Below are 18,816 nucleotides of genomic sequence, written 5' to 3' on the forward strand. Positions count from 1 at the left end.
CTTTGTGGCAGTTAATATTTTAAAATATAAAATTTGGGGGACACAAACATTGTGTCCTTAACATGTCCCCAGTGTATTCCAAGTAGTTTGTTAACTTAGATTCCCCTGACAATCATAGATCTTTGAGACAATATCAATTTGGCTGGCATATAAGGGTAGGTACCAATGTGAATTAGATTAAGCAAGTTGATTTTTATATCCATTGAAAATATAACAATTTTAGATTTCATTCGATCACTAGGTTTTGGGTTTTCCAAAAAGTCAGTATGGTTTTTCCATAAAATAAAAACCACATTTTTCATTTTCACCAATAACTTTATTGGTTTGGATATTTTGAGTCTGTCTGCTGTCTCCCACGTGTTAGAATATCGATTGCTCTCAACTAATGTCTCAGCTTGATCACTGTCAACTCCAACGGGTCTAACCAACCGCGGAGCATTGTTCAGCGAGAAATCTCCAACATGCAACTTCACAAACCACTTTTGACACGTTCAGTCAGTCACAGCATGTTCTCCACACCCTGTTCAAGCCCTTTTTTGCATTTCAGTTGTGTTTTTACCTTTAGTAAAATAATAAAGCATAGTATGCCAAAAATGTTGCATATTTTCTTCCATGTTCAATATTAAATTGGCTGCACAAAAATTCACCAATTTTGATAAGTTTTTTAATGCATGCTGATATGACAATTGTCACAACACAATCTAACAAAATTGTTTCAAATGAAGCTAAAGACAACTAAGCACTACAAGAGCCATCTTATCAAAAAGAAAACAAATGAACTTTGGCCAATCCAATATATTGTTTATGAGTTATGCCAAAATGAAACATCCAAAAGAAGACTGTCAAATCCACATTATATTAGTTAAACTGGAAACCAGGCTGCTTTCTTCTGCATGATAAAACTTGACCAAAAAAATGAAACCATGACTTTTATAAGAACAAATAATGAAACATCTAAAGGCACAAAATATCTTCCCCTTAAAAATATTGTTCTAAAGTAGGAGAGTGAAATTGTTGTTTTTAAAACTAAATTGCTTCCTCTTTTAGTGTAACATATTACTAAAATTTATGGCCTTATCCTAAGGTAAAATGGACTAAAATTTAGCATGTGGAGACAGTAGAAAGATTTTTAAATAAACATTTAAAATCTAGGAACTGAGACATTGGTGAAGCAGATAGTTCATTAGTTAAATGGTAGCTAATGAGGGGGAAGCATGTGGAAGTGACTTAGATAATTTCTCAATTAACCATTGACTTAAAACTAACATGTATATATAAAGATGATTTTTTTCATTAATTTGATTCACCATGAGAATGTTTTTACTGTAGTGCTGAGAAGGGTGGAAGAATATCTTTCTTTGGCAGGCAGAAAATGCCAAATAATATTGTCAACCAGAACTTGTTGTGGTACAAGTATACAGATCACAGAAACATAGTGTGGTCATTTCTATTTTTGTTTTCTGGATTGCAAATGAAACATAGCGGACTAGATGGCCATCTCTCTTGGCCTCCGCCCGCAGCGATGTTCTGCCAGACATCTGAGGAAGCACATGGTAAATTTGTTACAGAGGGAATGGCATTTGTCTGATGCTCAGTGTTTCCCTTTGCTTTTGGCCCTGGGATCCTGGAGCATGGGCCAAAGGTCTGATCACATTATGGTCCTATTTCAACCAGAGGATGCTGGTAGTGTCCCAGCCAGAGGTTTTTTGAATTACCATACCAGATGGTGTGTGTGACAGTCTCCTCCAGCAAGGACTGAGTTTTTTCACGGGCAGAATGAAAACACTGATCCAGTGGTAGCTGAAGAGAAGCTTTCCTCTTTATTCCAGTCACTAGTCACAGCACCTGTAAATGCTGATTTCCTTAAGTAAATTGGGAATCAGTGGTTATGGGTTGAGCAACAACGATAACAAGAATTTTGTTGAATCCTCTGGGTCTTTGTGAGGAAATCCAGTAAGAGCACACTCTACTGTGGCCTGAAAGTTGATTCATTCTCACTGTACCTGAAGAAGTGAAATTTCTCATGCTGATTTCAGTCTTACTGTGGTCCCTAAATGAACATCCAATTAATGGAATATTGCATTGTAATAGTTATTGGTTAGAAAGGTGTCAGACTGATTTGATGAGGGTAGGAGTGATCCTAACATGAAACCAGAGATTTATTTATGAAACAGACTGTGCCTGTGTAATTAAAGAGTAATTTACTCGTTTTGCACATAGAGGCAGAATTACATTCACCTGCTAAGATGCTATAGTTACGCCCCGAGAGTGGGCTTACATTCACCACAGACAAGTGAAACCCAAGCCCATCTGAATGCTACCTCCCATTAGGTTGCTAGCAAGGGGTACAGAGATTCTGTTTCTCACTACTGCATAGGAGCACTGGGCATGCAAGGCAGCAGGGGAGGGGAATACATTCAAAGGCTGAAGTCACTTCAAGGCAACATACAGCACTCCTGCAACTGTGGCTCAAACTGGGTGACCACTCTGTCACATCCATCTGCTCCAGACAGAGATGGACATCAGGTTCTATTTAAGGAGTCATCTGTCTTTGTGAATCCCCAGGCACAAGCAACCCACCAGTATTTTAAGAATATACTGCTGCACACCAAAAACACTCTTCAGGTTTTAATATAGCATTTGCAACTCTATTCAAACTGCTGCCCTAAATTCAAGCTGCATGGGCCATATGTAGATGTGAGGCTCACCAGCTTCAGCTAACTCAGGGTAATCTGCCAACCAAAGGAAGGAAGTCTGTCACAAAATGGTATTTGTTTGAGAAAAATACAAATCTCAAAACTCCCAGGATTCTTCTGCCAAACCACAGAGTTAACATCAGAGTTTTCAGTGTTTTGATGGACATTTGGAGAAAACCAGTTTCCATGGCAAGTCCAATAAGGTGTACTTTCCTCAGCTGTTTATTCTTGAGTATTAGCTAAAAATAGCATCACAGGGGAAGCCTGACCCGCTTTGGTTGAAGAGGTATAAGATCACTTTCTGATTAAACCTGTGTTGATTTAGAACCTCCTACACTATACCTAGGAGGTAATGAATCCTGAACTCCTTCTCCTGGAGACTGGAGGAAGTAGTAGGACATCCTGGAAACAATTGTAGGAGTAGGATCCCTGGGTTCTTCCTCTGGTCCCAGATTAGTTGTGTGGTTTTAGGCAAGTGCATTTAAATGTCTGGGACTATTTTCCCAGTCTGCACAATGAGAAACTTTGTCCAGGTCTCTCAAGATCAGATTCAATGCTAAAATTCAAGGAATGTCTAACTGTGCTACAGCCTAAAAAAACTGCCCAGCATTCATTTTCAAGTTTTCTGTTTAGAAATTTACTTCCCAAGTTTCCTTTACTTGTTAAATCAACATTTGCACAGAACTTCCACAATAATATTTTACAGAGATAGTCACTCTTGCAGAAATGCGCAACTCTTGTTTCATCACTTTATTTTTTGTGTGATCACATTGTTTTTCACAAGACTGTTTTTTCTTCCTTTTAGTCTTCAACATTAACTATGGTTAACAATTATATCAGCCACAAGCACACAACAAGAGCCAGGTTGAGTTTTCTTACCTGAGAAAGAGTTAATGTTACCCTTCAAGAGTGTTTTACTCTTTCCTGTCAATCTTAGATTTTACAGCAAGGTAGTAGTAAGTCCTCATTTTAACCAGTCATGTGAGGCTAAAATATGCACACACATGTATGTGTACATTCATATGCATATGCAAACATGTGTATATATAAAAGCTGTATTTACTTTCATCTGAAATCAAAAGCAAATTACCATACCCCACTTACATAAAAGGTCCTAGAAATATTTATCAGGCATTTAGAAAAAAGATTTAGTAGGTGAAAGTTCAAAAACCACAAGATACATTCAAATCAAGATATTAAACACTTTTCTTGAATCTCTACCTGTTGTATTTCAGAATCTAATAAACCAGCTTTACTTTTACCCATCCTACAACTTGAAATATGGCTTGGCTTAAGTTTCTTGGAGGTTCTATCCTGAGAAATGTCCCCACAGTTTCAGTATTATCATAAAAATCTCCCATTGAAGATGTCTGCTCTAAGTAAGTATAGATTCTGAGAACTACGACTCTTCTCCCCCCAACCCTAAACAATTCTGGATGGATTTTAGGGTGTGTATATATGTGTGTGCCCTTGTGTGTTTGTGTGCATTCACGTGAGTTTCCTTCTCTCTTATTTCAGGGCAAGCAAACACAGGCAGTACAAGCCAACTATTTATTCACAATTCTGAATTACCTAAATAAAATTCAGTAAAAATATTTTAACCTGTTTTAGGACAGTAGGTACAACAGCAGACTTCAAGTTACATTCAGTTTCTGCTATAAGTCACATTTATTTTTAATATGTGTTGACTTTTATTCACATGCCTGTGAAATAGAACCATTTTTATCATTTGTAGTACTACCACTTATACAAACACGCATGTAACTCTGTGTATGGCGAGTACTGAGTACTCAAAAAGTAAAATCTAAAAAATAAAGATATTATATTAAAGGCTGTCATAAGACGCCCTTTCATAGACACACATTTCATCTAGATTTTGCTTCTTTGAAGTTCCTTCAGGAGCAAATTCTAAACATGTGTAAAATCCAAGCAATGTGTGAGGTCCTAACCACATCTTCTTTCCATGCCAGGATACTTTGAAAATATACAAACTGTGTTGATGTGTGAAAATAAGGCCAAAATTTATGCAGCGGGATTCCAATGTATAGAAAACAAACTCTATTTTCTTTAATTAATCTTATCTTTAGCTGTACAGTGATTCATTTTGTCATGAAAAAGTGACAAATTATTCAGACATGCCGTGTAGAAGAGAGAGTAGCAAGCCTAGAATTGCTGTCTTTAGAGAGGCCTGCTTGCAGCCTTGGCCCTTGCCCAGCACCAGGGAACTGGGATTTGGGGAAGGTTCCTACTGTTTCTGGGCTGATAAGAATCATGTACCTAACTGTTCACATGAACAATATGGTTTATGCTAAACACTTGCTTTCTGTTGGGGTGTCTGAAATTTTGGTACCCACTAGGCAGAGATGCCTGTGTCACCAACCTGCAATAAGAACCCTGGGTACCAAGTCTCTGATGAAATTTCCTGGCACGTGACATTATACCTGGACTGTCACAACTCACTGCTGGATGCATTAATGGTGTCCTGTGTGACACCCCAGGAAGAGGACCCTGGGAGCTTGTATCTGGTTTCACTAGACTTTACCCCCACCCCCACGCCTTTCCTCTTTGCTGATTGAGCCCAGTACCTTTCACTGTGAGCAATCATAGCTGTAAGTACAACTATGTGCTGAGTTCTGTGAGTCCTCCTAGTGAATACCTATACCTGGGAGTGGTCTTGGTGGTGCAAACACACATGCAGAAGTATTGGGTATCTTCTATGTAGTCAGCACTTTCTAGTGGCTAAGAATATAGCAGTGAGGAAAACAAAAGTACTTGCCCCAAGGAACTTCCATTCAATGTATAGAAGGTGGAGGGAAGACAAGAAGATGAAGAAGGAGTCAGGCAATAAAACATAAACAAGCAAATTATACAATGTGCCTCATGGTAAGAAATGCTATGGAGAAAAATAAAGCAGAAAAAGTGTATAGAATGTTGAGTTCAGGGCTTCATTCTGTAAAGGGGAGTGGTAGAAGGTTTTGAGTTAATTGCTGAAGGAGGTAAGTAAGTGGGTCATAGGAATAAGCAGAGGGAAAACTGCTGCAAGAGTGTTCAGTTCAGGAGCAGCATGGAGGCCATCATGGCTGCAGGGGAGTAAACGAGCAAGTGGGGTAGGAGATGGGTCAGAACATGAAAAAGTGCAGACCAGGTAGGGCTGTTACCAACTTTCTGGCCTTTATTCTGATTGAGACCAGAAGTCATTTGATGGTTATGAGAAGAGAAGGGATGCAAATTAAAAGATTTGGTTTTAAAAGCATGATTGTGGTTGTTTGTGGAGAATACACTGTAGAGCAGCAAAAGCAGAAGCAGTAAGAGCAGTGAGAAGATGATTGCAATGGCCAAGAATTTGGGGGTGAATGAGATGTGGGGTGTGGGAGAAAGAGAGAAGTCTGTGATGATTCCAGGGCCTTTAGACGGAGCCATTGATATAATTGCCATTTACTGAGGTGGGGAAACTGAGGAGGGAGCAGCTTTGGCAGGGGAGTGGGAGTAGGTGGGAATCAGGGATTTTGCTTTTGAATGTGTTATGTTTGAAATGCCTAACGGTCTAATAAAAATATAAAATTATTATTTCCATTTTGCAGATGAGGAAACTGAGGCACAGAAACGTTGAGTGACTTGCCCAAGGTCACACTTGCAAACATAAAAATTAAAATGACTGCTCCTCGGTGCAGTAACAAACACATTTTAATAATAAATATATACAATATTTAAGTAATAGTAATGTAATATAGTAAATATAACAGAACGTTTTATCATTAATATGCTACAGTTTATCGACACACGGTTGGCGGGTAAGTATTCCACCAACAATCAATTTTCCCCAGTGAACTGTCTCTTGGAAATGGAAGCTCTGTGACTATGCATTGCCACTTGAGACTGTCATCCAGCCTAGGATTGATCAATCAATGATAACATAATAATCCAATAAAGAGAATAGAGGGGGAAATAAAGAGAAAAGATGTTATTTTAATACCTCAGAAGACTCCCACACTATGGGGCTACATATGCAAAAAATTATTTTTGCAGCCTTGTTAGTAATTGAAAAATATTAGAGACATTCAAATGCCCAAAGAGAGGACTGGTGAGACAAACTGTGGTATATCTACAGAACAGAGAACTAGATGGCTGTAAAACATAAGTAAGTAAATAAATAAATAAGATATTTAAAAAGTGATTTTTAGGATATATTGTTCGGTGAACAAAGCAAAGTGTAAAAATAACAATGTTTATAGTATGGCACATTTTATGTAATGAAAGAAAATTTTAAATTATGTAAGAATCTACTTATTTTCACAAAAATAAATATAGAAAAAACACACTGGGAATGAATAATATTAGTTACTACTGGAATGAGATGGAAGGGGTGAGAAAGCATTGTCATTTTCTGAGTATGTTTTTATATGGCTTAGATATTTGAACCAATGTAAATTTGTCACTGCCTCCCAAAATAATAACAATAAAATCAACATGAATGGGGAAAATCCCTAAAAAGGGAAAGCACACAAATAAACAGAATTACATTTGAAATCAGTAACGGGGAGAGAAGGGAGAGCCAATCCAAGTAACTTTTGAACACAGTGTTTCAATTCTACACTCTGAACACAAAAAGAAATCTAAACACATGTGGAATTCTACTTAGTAGGTTGGTTTGTGCAGTGGAATGGCTGAACGATTCTAAAACTACTTCCAGCGCATTCTAGGACTGAGTCTAAATTTGTAGTGGGTGCCAGGTTTCTCACTATCATAAATAGGAGCTACAAATACGGAGAGGAGAAATTACGGCATGAACTTGTATTGAATTGGAGTTTGAAGCATTACTATAAACTCCTGTTTTGTAGATAGCATGTAGGTAGACCCATGGATGGATGGAAGGAAGGATGAATGGATGACAGATCTATAGACAGAGATAAGCTTGTGTGTGGACTGGTCGTGAACACTCTACGCTGCTCAGACTCTTTTCAAGACTGGAGAGTTTATTACCAAAAATTCTGGAAAGTTGTTGACTAACAGCACTCAGCTGTTAGCCCTCTGTGGAATTTCCTCAGCTGAGGAGATCCATCTTGCAAAAACTTGTGACCCTTTTTCTTAGAGACCCATGGTCAGTGAATGATCCATGCAGGGTTATAGAGGCCTGAACTTTCACCTCAGCTCCAAACAACTCTGAAGAGCCACCCAGCATCAGGGCTCCCCTGGGGTCAGCTGAGGCCTTTGTAGAGACCACAGTAGAGCTCATCTTCTCCCTCTGCCCATTTCTGCTTCCTTTCCTTGCATTCCACGGGAGTTCAACACTAGATGCTCCCTAATAAACTTTCTGCTCCCTAATGTCTGTCTGAGGGTTTAATTCTCGGAGAATCTAACCTGCAACACACACACACGCGCGCGCGCGGGCACACACACACACATACACACACCCTAGCCCTGTCTGCTAAACGGGTCTAGAACCAATGACATGCCAGTAGCAATGAGCAAACCTAGTGCCTGAATATTAATTTCTAGCTATTATTCTCCACTAAAAGAAGCAAGTGCTCCTTGGTGAAGTGGCTGCTTCCAGGGTTGGAAACAAAAAAATAAAAGATTAGCCTGAAACATCTGGCATCAGGAAAGGAGTTTTTTTCTCAAAGAAGGCTGGGGCTGTGTCAAAAGGATACGGAAAGCTGTTTCAAGGTTTCTCATTGGCCAAACCTGGGAAAATTTTAACATCAAAACAAATAATGACAGTAACAAATTATATGTGATTGAATCAAATAAGAATCCACCAGTCTATACTAAGTAAATTAATTTTAAAAAATAAATGAATGAATAAATGAGAAGGAAAAATCTCTTTTATAGTGAGGTACCAACAAATGAAAGCAGAAAGAATGATGGAATGAGAAAAATCAGTGTTTATAAAACATTATAGTAGTGATTGATTCATGAAAAAACTATCAATGGATGCTAAAAACTGTTGAGGGTGAGAGTTTGGTGAGGAATAGGCTATCTACATACATAATTTCATAATATCTCCCCACAAAGTATTTATTGATCACAGAAGGGATCAATACAATAAAATAAAATTTTATAAATATAATTATAATAAATGTAATTTATTTATGATTTATTATAATTTAATTATAATAAAATTAACATGCTGGACTACATTTTTAGCATTACACTGTTACATGTAGATGCCATTCTAGAACGTATACCCTATACATTATGGTGCAATGTCAACAATATTTTTAAATACTGTAATTAGAAAAGGAAAAGATAATTATACATAACAAATGATCACAACTAAAGTGATTTGCTACAGCTTTGGGATTGTTGATATGTTTCTTCAACACTATTGTAAAGATGATTTGATATTTTTACTTATATGTAGTTTATATTTAAAGCTTTTTACTTTAATATGACTAAGAAAATGCAGAAATAATCTTAATATACATTACTATGAAGTCACTACCCAAATATGTTAATAAGTAATACATTTAATAATTCACTTAAAGGAGAGAAGGAACTACTACTGGGATAAATATATAGTCCATTTTTTAATGTTTTATGCAGTTGTCATAAAGAAAATCTAATACTTCGAGGTTCATATTTGTAAATATCTAAGTTTTCTATACCTGAAGGTTGTATTCATAGTTTTTTTAAAATTAAAAATAACTACATTAACCTGGTATACATTACTTTAACCAAAAGATCAAGGCTGGCAATAGCCACTTTGATATCGTGTTTCTCTTGATATGATGCAATGAGAATGACATTTCAGAAAAATTCAAATTGAGAGATATTCCACAAAATACTCAACCAGCAGTCTTCAAAATTGTCAAGGTCATGAAAAATGAGGAGAGTCTCAGAAACTGTCACAGATCAAGGAGACTAAAAATACATGACAATGAAATGTACTATCCTCGAGGGATCCTGGAAGAGAAAAAGATCGTTAGTGGAAAAAACTGGTGAAATTTTTTAAAAAGCTGTACAGTTTCATTAATGGTAATACACCGATGTCAGTTTCGTCATTTTGACAGATGTTCTACCATCATGCAAGATGTTAACATTAGAAGAAACTGAGTGAAGTGTATTTGGAAACTGTCTGTACTTTTTGTAAATTACTCTAAAATAAAAGATTTATTTTAAAATGATTTCATTAATATAAATCTATTCTTAAGGTTTCTAAAATATAATTTGCTTTGATAGTTGCACATTTATTAGTGTTTAATGTACCACTACTACTTGTTAAATAGTTCAGAAAGGACTAATTTAACGTGTTCAGTACATTTTTAAAGAAGGAGAACTCAGATTATATATTAGCCCAGATGACAACCATTTTCTACATTCCAGACCAGAGGAGAAAATTTTTGAAAGCTTTTGTTGGAAGTAGAGGAAAGCAGGTCATGAAACTATAGACATTAAAGAACAATCAGTGATGATTCTATTCAAATGAAGAATTTTGAAAAATATTAACTGTTGAAAAGTTGTATCAATGACTGGAAAATAACCTCTGATTTAGGAGAAAAGGCCACAGTATTAGATTTTTTTCACAAAGAAAGAGAAAAGTAGATTTTTAACCACTTATAAATATCACAATGATAAATGCTTTGCCTCCTCAAATCTGTGTAACTTTGAATTGTTTGTCAGCTCACCCTTTAGAAAATGTATATCGCATAATTTAAGTCACAATCAAGAATATGGAGACTAAAAAAGAAATGATATCCTTTTACTGAAATAAAAGGATAAAATAGGAAAAATATTTTATCCTTTTATCCTTTCAGATTTGCACAATTTTAAAGAATTATATAATTTTAATGCTGCATTTATTCTTTTTAAAAATTTTATTATATGTTTATGTTATCTCTTAGTCCCCACATACCTCTCCCCTCAGCAATCACCCTACTGTTTTCGATGTCCATGAGTCCTTTTCCCTTTTTGCTCAGTCCCTCATCCCCAGCTAGTGGGGATGAGTCATCCCCATTAGCTGCCATCCTACTCTCCATCTATGAGTCTGTCCCCATTTTCCTTGTTAGTTCAGTTCGTTCATTAGATTCCACATATGAGTGAAAGCATATGGTATTTGTCTTTCTCTAACTGGCTTTTTTCACTTAGCATAATGTTCTCCAGGTCCACCCATACTATTGCAAAGAGTAAACTTTTATTCTTTTTTTACAGCTGAGTAGTATTCCATTGTGTAAAAATCCCATAGTTGTTTTATCCACTCATCTACTAATAGGCACTTGGGCTGCTTCCGTATCTTGGTGATTATAAATAATGCTGCAATGAATATAGGGATGTTCATTCTTTTGAATTAGTGTTTTGGGTTCCTTTGGATATATTCCCAGAAGTGGGATCACTGGGTCAAAAGGCAAATCCGTTTTTAATTTTTGAGGTATCTCCAAACTGCTTTCCACAGTGGCTGTACCAATCTGCATTCCCACCATTAAAGGGTTCCCCTTTCTCCACATCCTCACCCTCACTTGTTTGTTGATTTGTCAACGATAGCCACTCTGACAGGTGTGAGATGGAATGTCGTTGTTGTTTTTATTTGCATTTCTCTGATGATTAGTGATGTTGAGCATCTTTTCATATGTCTATTGGCCATGTGTATGTCCTCTCTGGAAAGGTGACCATTCAGGTCCTTTCCCCACTTTTTAATTGGGTTGCTTGGGGAGTTTTTGGTGTTGAGTTTTGTAAATACTCTTTATAAACTTTGGGTATTAACCCCTGATCAGATATAATGGCAAATATGTTCTCCCATTCTGTGGGTTGTCTTTTTTGTTGTTGATGATTTTCTTTGCTGTGTAAAATTTTTTCAGCTTAAAATGGTCCTGTTTGTTTATTATTTTTTTGTTTCCCTTGCCTGGGGTGAAATATCCTATAAAAATTGCTTTTGCTGCCTATGTCTTTTTCTATGATTTTTATGGCTTGGGGTCTAACACTTAAGTCTTTACTCTATTTTGAATTTATTCTGTGTGCACTATAAGAAGATGATCTAGTTTAACTTTTCTGTACATATCTGTCCAATTTTCCCAACACCATTTATTGAATAAAGTATTTTTAGCCACTGTATGTGCTTGCATCCCATCGAATATTAATTGACTATAGAGATATAGGTTTATTTCGGGACTCTCTATTCTGTTCCATTGATCTATGTGTCTGTTTTTATGACAGTACCAGGTTGTTTTGATTACTATGGGCTTATAGAACAAGTTCACATTAGTTGGAGCATATTTCCTCCAACTTTGTTCTTCTCAGGATCACTGTTGCTATGCAGGAACTTTTGTGGTTCCATATAAATTTTTAAAATATTTATTCTAGTTCTGCAAAATATGTCACTGGAATCTTGATAGAAATTGTGCTGAATCTAAAGCTTGCTTTGGGTAGATTGTATATTTTAATGTTAATTGTTCCCATCCATGAACACGGTATATGCTTCTACTTATTTATATCTTTTTCAATTTCTTTCCTCAGTGTCTTATAATCTTCTGAGTATGGGTCTTTTGCATTTTATGTTAGGTTTATTCCTAGGTGTTTTATTCTTTTTGAAGCAGTTGTGAATGGGATTGTTTTCTTAATTTCCCTTTTGTTAGTTCATCACTGGCATATAAAAATGCAACTAATTTCTGAATGTTAATTTTGTATCCTGCTACTACTGAATTCACTTATAGTTTCTTGGTGGAATCTTTGGAGTTCTCTGTGTACAGAATCATGTCATCTGTGAATAAAGAGAGTTTTAGTACTTCCTTTCCAATTTGGTTGCCTTTTCTTTTTCTTATCTGATTGCTGTGGCTAGGACTTCCAGTACTGTGTTGAATAAGAGAGGTGAAAGAAGACACCCCTGTCTTGTTTTCTATCTTAAGGGAAACACTTGTCATTTTTCCCCATTGAGTACAATGCTGGCAGTGCGTTTGTCATATTTGGCCTTTATTATGTTTAGGTATGATCCCTCTATTTCCATTTTACTAAGAGCTTTTATCATAAATCAGTGCTGAGTTTATCAAATGCTTTTTCTGCATCCATTGATATGATTGTGTTGTATTTATAGCTCATTTTGCTTATGTGGTGAATCACATGTACTGATTTGCAAATGTACCAAACTTGCATCCTTGGAATAAATCCCATTTGATCATAGTGTATGATGGTTTTGATGCATTGCTGTGTTTGATTTACTAATATTTTATGGAGGATTTTAGCATCTATGTTCATCAGAGATATTGGCCTATAATTCTATTTATTTGTAATGTCCTTATTTGGTTTCAAAATTAGGATAATTCTGGCCTTATAAAATGTAATTGGGGGCCTTCCCTCCTCTTGAATTTTATGAAATTGTTTGAGAAGAGTTTTAACTTCTTCTTGGAATGTTTGCTAAAATTCCCCTGTGAAGCCATCCAGTTCAGGGCTCTTGTTTGTTGGGAGTTTTCTGATTATTGTTTCAACTTCACTAGGTGTATCTATTCAAATTCTTGGATTCTTCCTGATTCGGTTTTGGAAGATTGTATGTTTCTAGGAATTTACCCATTTCATCTGGGTTGTCCAGTTTGTTGGTATATACTTAATCTTTTCTTTTCTAAAATTATTTTTCAATAATTATTTTATTGTTCGAGTACAGTTGTCTACATTTATTCCCCACAACTCCCCCCCCACCCGAGCCATCCGCATCCCCTTCCCCTGATTTCACCCCCCCTTGGTTTTGTCCATGTGTCCTTTATAGTTGTTCCTGAAAACCCTCCCTGCTTTTTCTGACATTACCCCTCCCATCTCTCCTATGGTTACTGGCAGATTGTTCTTAATTTTAATGTCTCTGGTTGTATTTTGCTTGCTTGTTTGTCTTGTTAATTAGGTTCCACTTAAAGGTGAGATCATATGGTATTTGTCTCTCACCACCTGGCTTAGTTCACTTAGCATAATGCTCTCCAGTTCCATCCATGCTGTCACAAAGGGTAGGGGCTCCTTATTTCTCTCTGCTGCACAGTATTCCATTGTGTATATATACCATAGTTTTTTGATCCATTTATTTATTGATGGGCACTTAGGTTACTTTCAGCACTTGCCTATTATAAATTGTGCTGCTATAATATTTCCTTACAATCTTTTGTATTTATTTGGTGTCAGTTGTTATTTTTCCTCTTTCATTTCTGGTATTATTTATCTAGGCCCTTTCTTTTTCTTTTTCTTGATGAGTCTAGTTACAGGTGTGTCAATCTTGTTTATATTTTCAAAGAACTGGCTCTTGGATTCATTAATCTTTTGTATTTTTTAAACTCCATTTTTAAATTTCTGCTCTAATCTTTATTATTTTCTTCCTTCTACTCACTTTAGGCCTTTTTGTTCTTTTTCAAGCTTTTTTCAGTGTGAAGTTAGATTGCGTATTTGAGCTTTTTCTTGTTGGGTGTTTTTTTTTTTGAGATTGGCTTGTAATGTTATGAATTTCCCTCTTAAGATTGCTTTCCCAGTATTCCACAGATTTTGAATTGTTCTGTCCTTATTTTCATTTGTTTCCAGGTATCTTTGATTCCTTCCTTGACCTTGCTGTTGACCCATTCATTGTTTTATAACATGTTATTTAGCTTCCAGGTCTTTGCATGGTTTTCATTGTTCTTGTGATTCATTTCTAGTTTCATAGCATTGTGGTCAGAGAAGATGCTTGATATGATTTCAGTCTTCTTAAATTTATTTAAGTCTTGTTTGTGTCCTAATATGTAGTCTATCCTAGGAAACATTCCATGTGCACCTGAAAAGTATGTATATTCTGCTCCTTTGGGGTGAAATGCTAGGAAGATATCAATTAAATCCATTTGATCAAATGTGTCTTTTAACACTGCTGTCTCCTTGTTGATTTTCTGCCTGGAATGTTTATCCCTTGAAGTCAATCGAGTGTTAAAGTCCCCGACTATAACTGTATTTCTGTTGATCTCTCCTCTATGTCCATCAAGATTTGCTTTACATATTTAGGTGTTTCCATGTTGGGTGCATAAATGTTTATTAGGGTTATTTCCTCTTGTTGGATTGTTCCCTTTATCATTATGTAGTGTTCTTCTTTGTCTCTTTCTATAGCCTTGCTTTTAAAGTCCATATGTCATAAATAAATACTGCTACCCCCACTTTTTTCTTTGCCATTTGCATGAAACATTTTTTTCCATCCTTTTACTTTTGGCCTGTGAGTATCTTTCTATCTGAGATGAGTCTCTGGCAGCATATATGTGGGTCTTATTTTCTTATCCAGCTACCCATTCAGCTACCAGATTTCTTTTGGCTGGAGTGTTTAAGCCATTTACGTGTAAGGTGATGATTGATAGATATGTATACAGTGCCGATTTATTATCAGACTGTTTTTTTCTGTGTAATTATTATTATTAAAGCAAACACTTTAACATTTTTTGCAGTACTGGTTTGGTATTAACAAACTCCTTTAGCTTTTTCTTGTCTGGGAAGCTCCTTATTTCCCCTTCGATTTTAAATGATAGCCTTGCTGTGTAAAGTACCCTTGGTTGTAGGCCCTTGTTTTTCATCACCTTTAATATTTAACATCACTCCTTTCTGGCCTGAAAAGTTTCTAATGAGTAATCAGATGACCGTCTACTTGCTGATCCCTTATAAGTAACTGCCTGCATTTCTCTTGCAGCTTTTAGGATTCTCTCCTTGTCTTTATGTCTTGTTATTTTAATTATGATGTGTCTCTTTGGGTCCATTTTGTTTGGGACCCTCTGAGCTTCCTGGACTTGTGTGTCTTTTTCATTCACCAGATTAGGGAAGTTTTCAGTCATTATTTCTTCAAATAGGTTCTCAGTCCTTTGCTCGGTCTCCTCTCCTATCATTCATCCACATTGCACTATTCCCATGATGTGGATGTTGTTCTGCTTCATGTTGTCCAAAATGTTTCTTAAACTTTCCTCATTAAAAAAATTTTTTTTTCTTTTTGCTGCTCTGTCTGGGTGTTTTTTCTACCTTATCTTCCAAATCGCTGATGCAATCCTTTGTTTCATCTAACCTACTGTTTATTCCTTCCAGTATTATTTATTTCAGATACTGCATTCTTAACTTCTAATTACTCCTTTTTTATGGTTTCTATATCTTTTCTCATTCTGTTGAGTACCCTTATAATTATTACTCTTAACTGTCTAAATGATAAATAGCTTGCCTCCATTTCCTCTAGTTCTTCTGGAGAATTCTCCTGTTATTTCATTTTGGCTCTGTATCTTTGTCTTCCCATTTTGGCTACTTCTTTGTATTTTCTGCCTTAGTTGTTAAACTAATCAGCTGTTAAACTAATCTGTTGTTAAAGGAATCAAGATGTAATCAGCATCCTGCCTCAAACTCCACCAGGTGGAGCAGAGTAATTCCTGTGGGTGAGGTTCTTGCTTCCCCTCAGACTGACGCCATTTGAAGAGGAACGCTCTTCCTGAGAAAGATGGCTCATGCACTGTGGAGAATGAATGCACAGGGATCCTGGGAGCTGTTTCTTCAGTTCTCTCCCAAGAGCCACCAACCCCAGCCTATCCTCAAACATCTCCAGTCCACTCTGCTCGCCCTCTGCTAGAACCTACGGTAAGTGGCTACAAATGAAATCATGTGTATTTCCCCTTTAAGGGGTTCTCTGCACCTCTGGCCTTCTCTCCCTGACAAACAGAAACCCTATTGCTTTTCACACCAGGGTATTATATGGTTTCCTTTCTGGCTCTTGCGCTGTAGGATGGGGAGCCCAGCTTGGGGTTTAGGCACCACACTTTCTAGGGGAACCACCCAGCCACTGACGTATCTCTCTGGATCTTCAACTGCACCCCAAGGGAGCCCAGCCAGCCCTCCTACACCTCCTCCATACTCTGTACCAATCACGTTGTTGTGAAGTGGTTTCTTCTCTTTGTCCATGGTTATAGGGCTTCTCTCCAGCTAGTGTTCTGTTAGTTATTCAGGAAACTTTCTCTAAATTTAGTTGTAATTCCAGATTGGTCCTGGGAGGAGGTTAGTGTAGCTTCCACTAGCCCCTCCACCATTTTATATCTCCAAAACTGCATTTCCTTTTAATATTAGTACTGCTAGCTCACAGTATCCAGCCTGCCATGTAATATGAAAAATAGAGACATTTATTAAAGAAGATACAAGATACAAGAAACATTGTGCATAGGACATTGACACCTCCATCCCCTTCAAAACAGGCACCTTGGGTCCTCACACAGTTCTCTCAATCACCATCAGCTATCCTGTCACATTTTCTTGAGTCTCATCAATGGTCTGAAATCTCTTCCCTTTGAACGGTGATTTTAGTTTGGGGGAAAGCCAGAAGTTGCAGGGCACCAAATCTGGGTTGGAGGGGGCCTGAGTCACCTGGGTGATTTGATGTTTCACCAAAAACACTGCACGAGACGTGATGCATGAGTGGGTATGATGTTGTGATGAGGGCAATCACTTGTTGCCCTTAGCTGCAGCCTTTTGAATCGTCCCAATAGTTTCCATGAAGGGATGTTCAAGCTTAACGCAGAATCTGATGCAGATTCATTGCTCTACTCACTCAGTCATTTTGAATTGGCAGGCAGCTCCACAGCACACATGCTCAGTCAACGGCATCTACCACCTCCACTGCCTAAGTACAGTGGAGTTGTCATTGTCATGCACATGACATCGATGGCACACAAATTTTTCTTGTTACATTAACAATGGTTGGACTTTTTCCAGAGAGAGCTTGTATTCCCATTGTACAATAAGGAAACTAAATCTGCTTTATATTTTGATAGTGGTTTCACTTATCTCATTTAAGTCTTATAGCAACCCACTGTGTACCAAGGACAGGTATTACTCCATTTTACAGCTCTGAAAATTGAGCCTTGGATTGCAATTTTAATATGATTTGCAAAGTCAGCATTAAAATCCACACAAATTCACTTCTCTAGTCCATCAAGCTGAAGGCTGGTGACCTTCAGTGGCAGCATTTCCATCTGCCTGTGTGAATGTTGCCTAAAAGACTTTGAATGAGAACTTAGAGCAGAATGATCTTAGAGGCAAGGAATAGGAGGAAATAATGGAGGCCAGTAACAAGTCTTTAACTAATCTCATAAATTTTAGAGAAAGCAACATTTTATTTCTCTCTGGAAATACTTCAGATACTGTCATGTTGAAATATATACTTGATGTGTGTATATATAAAGGCACATCATCTATATGAAAATCTCTTTAGTGTGAGATTTAACTACAGCTTGTTTCTGAAGTTAAATTTGTTCCTTTCTTTGTTTCTGAAACTACATGTTGATGTTCCTTTCATTTGTTCTGACTATATTAATAAAGTTTAAAGGATTTGCAAGTAATTTGACTGTGTGGTGTTTTTAGAAAATAAGAAAAATGGGTTTTATAGAATTTAAAAACTTCCAGAACTCCGAACTACTTTTCCAGTAACCTATTTATCTTAAGTGTAAATACCTGCTAAATATTATTTGAGAAAATAACCTGAGTGGTTAATTAGTACTTAGAATTGACAGAGTGGGTAGAATAATATTAATATTTATCCTTTGAAGTGCAACTAATAGAGTTTCAGTCTACTTATAATGGAGGTTCATATCAGTCTTACTTCAGCTTACTTACTTACTTTAAACTGGTTAGTTTAAAATTCCTCATTAATATTTTGAAGAACTATAACATTTGACTACTTTGAGTATTACTCTGAGATAATAAAAGCAGTGGTAACTCATTAAAATAAAGTTCTGAAATAAAGAAAATTAATGTCTCTTTTTAAAATATTTCTTTTTATAACTTCCTGCCCACCAAAACAATCACAGCCAATGTTTTGGTATATTCTCTTCCAGGTATTTTCATGCATAGATTTGGTGTGCATTTTATATTCTGGTAATATTTCTCTCTTGGTTCTTGAACTTTAATTAACACTGAGGAGACAATTTGTCAATTACTCATATGTTTAATTATACTGAACCTTATCTACAAAAACCTATGGAAAATAAACATTGTCATTTTTAACAATGGACAAAATTCAGGTTTCAATGTCACTTCTCTGCCTAACTCCTCCCTTACCTTGAAGCTCATTTCCTCTGCCCCCTGCAGCAGCACGGAGCACCTTCAAAAGCTTTTGTACTGGCAATTTCCTTCTCCAAGATCGTTATCCCCACAGATACTCATTCACAGCATGCCCTTGATCTGTACC

This window comes from Sturnira hondurensis, unplaced genomic scaffold (assembly GCF_014824575.4).
Source record: "Sturnira hondurensis isolate 20B ecotype Veracruz unplaced genomic scaffold, ASM1482457v3 Scaffold0023817, whole genome shotgun sequence".
Classification (NCBI taxonomy): Eukaryota; Metazoa; Chordata; class Mammalia; order Chiroptera; family Phyllostomidae; genus Sturnira; species Sturnira hondurensis.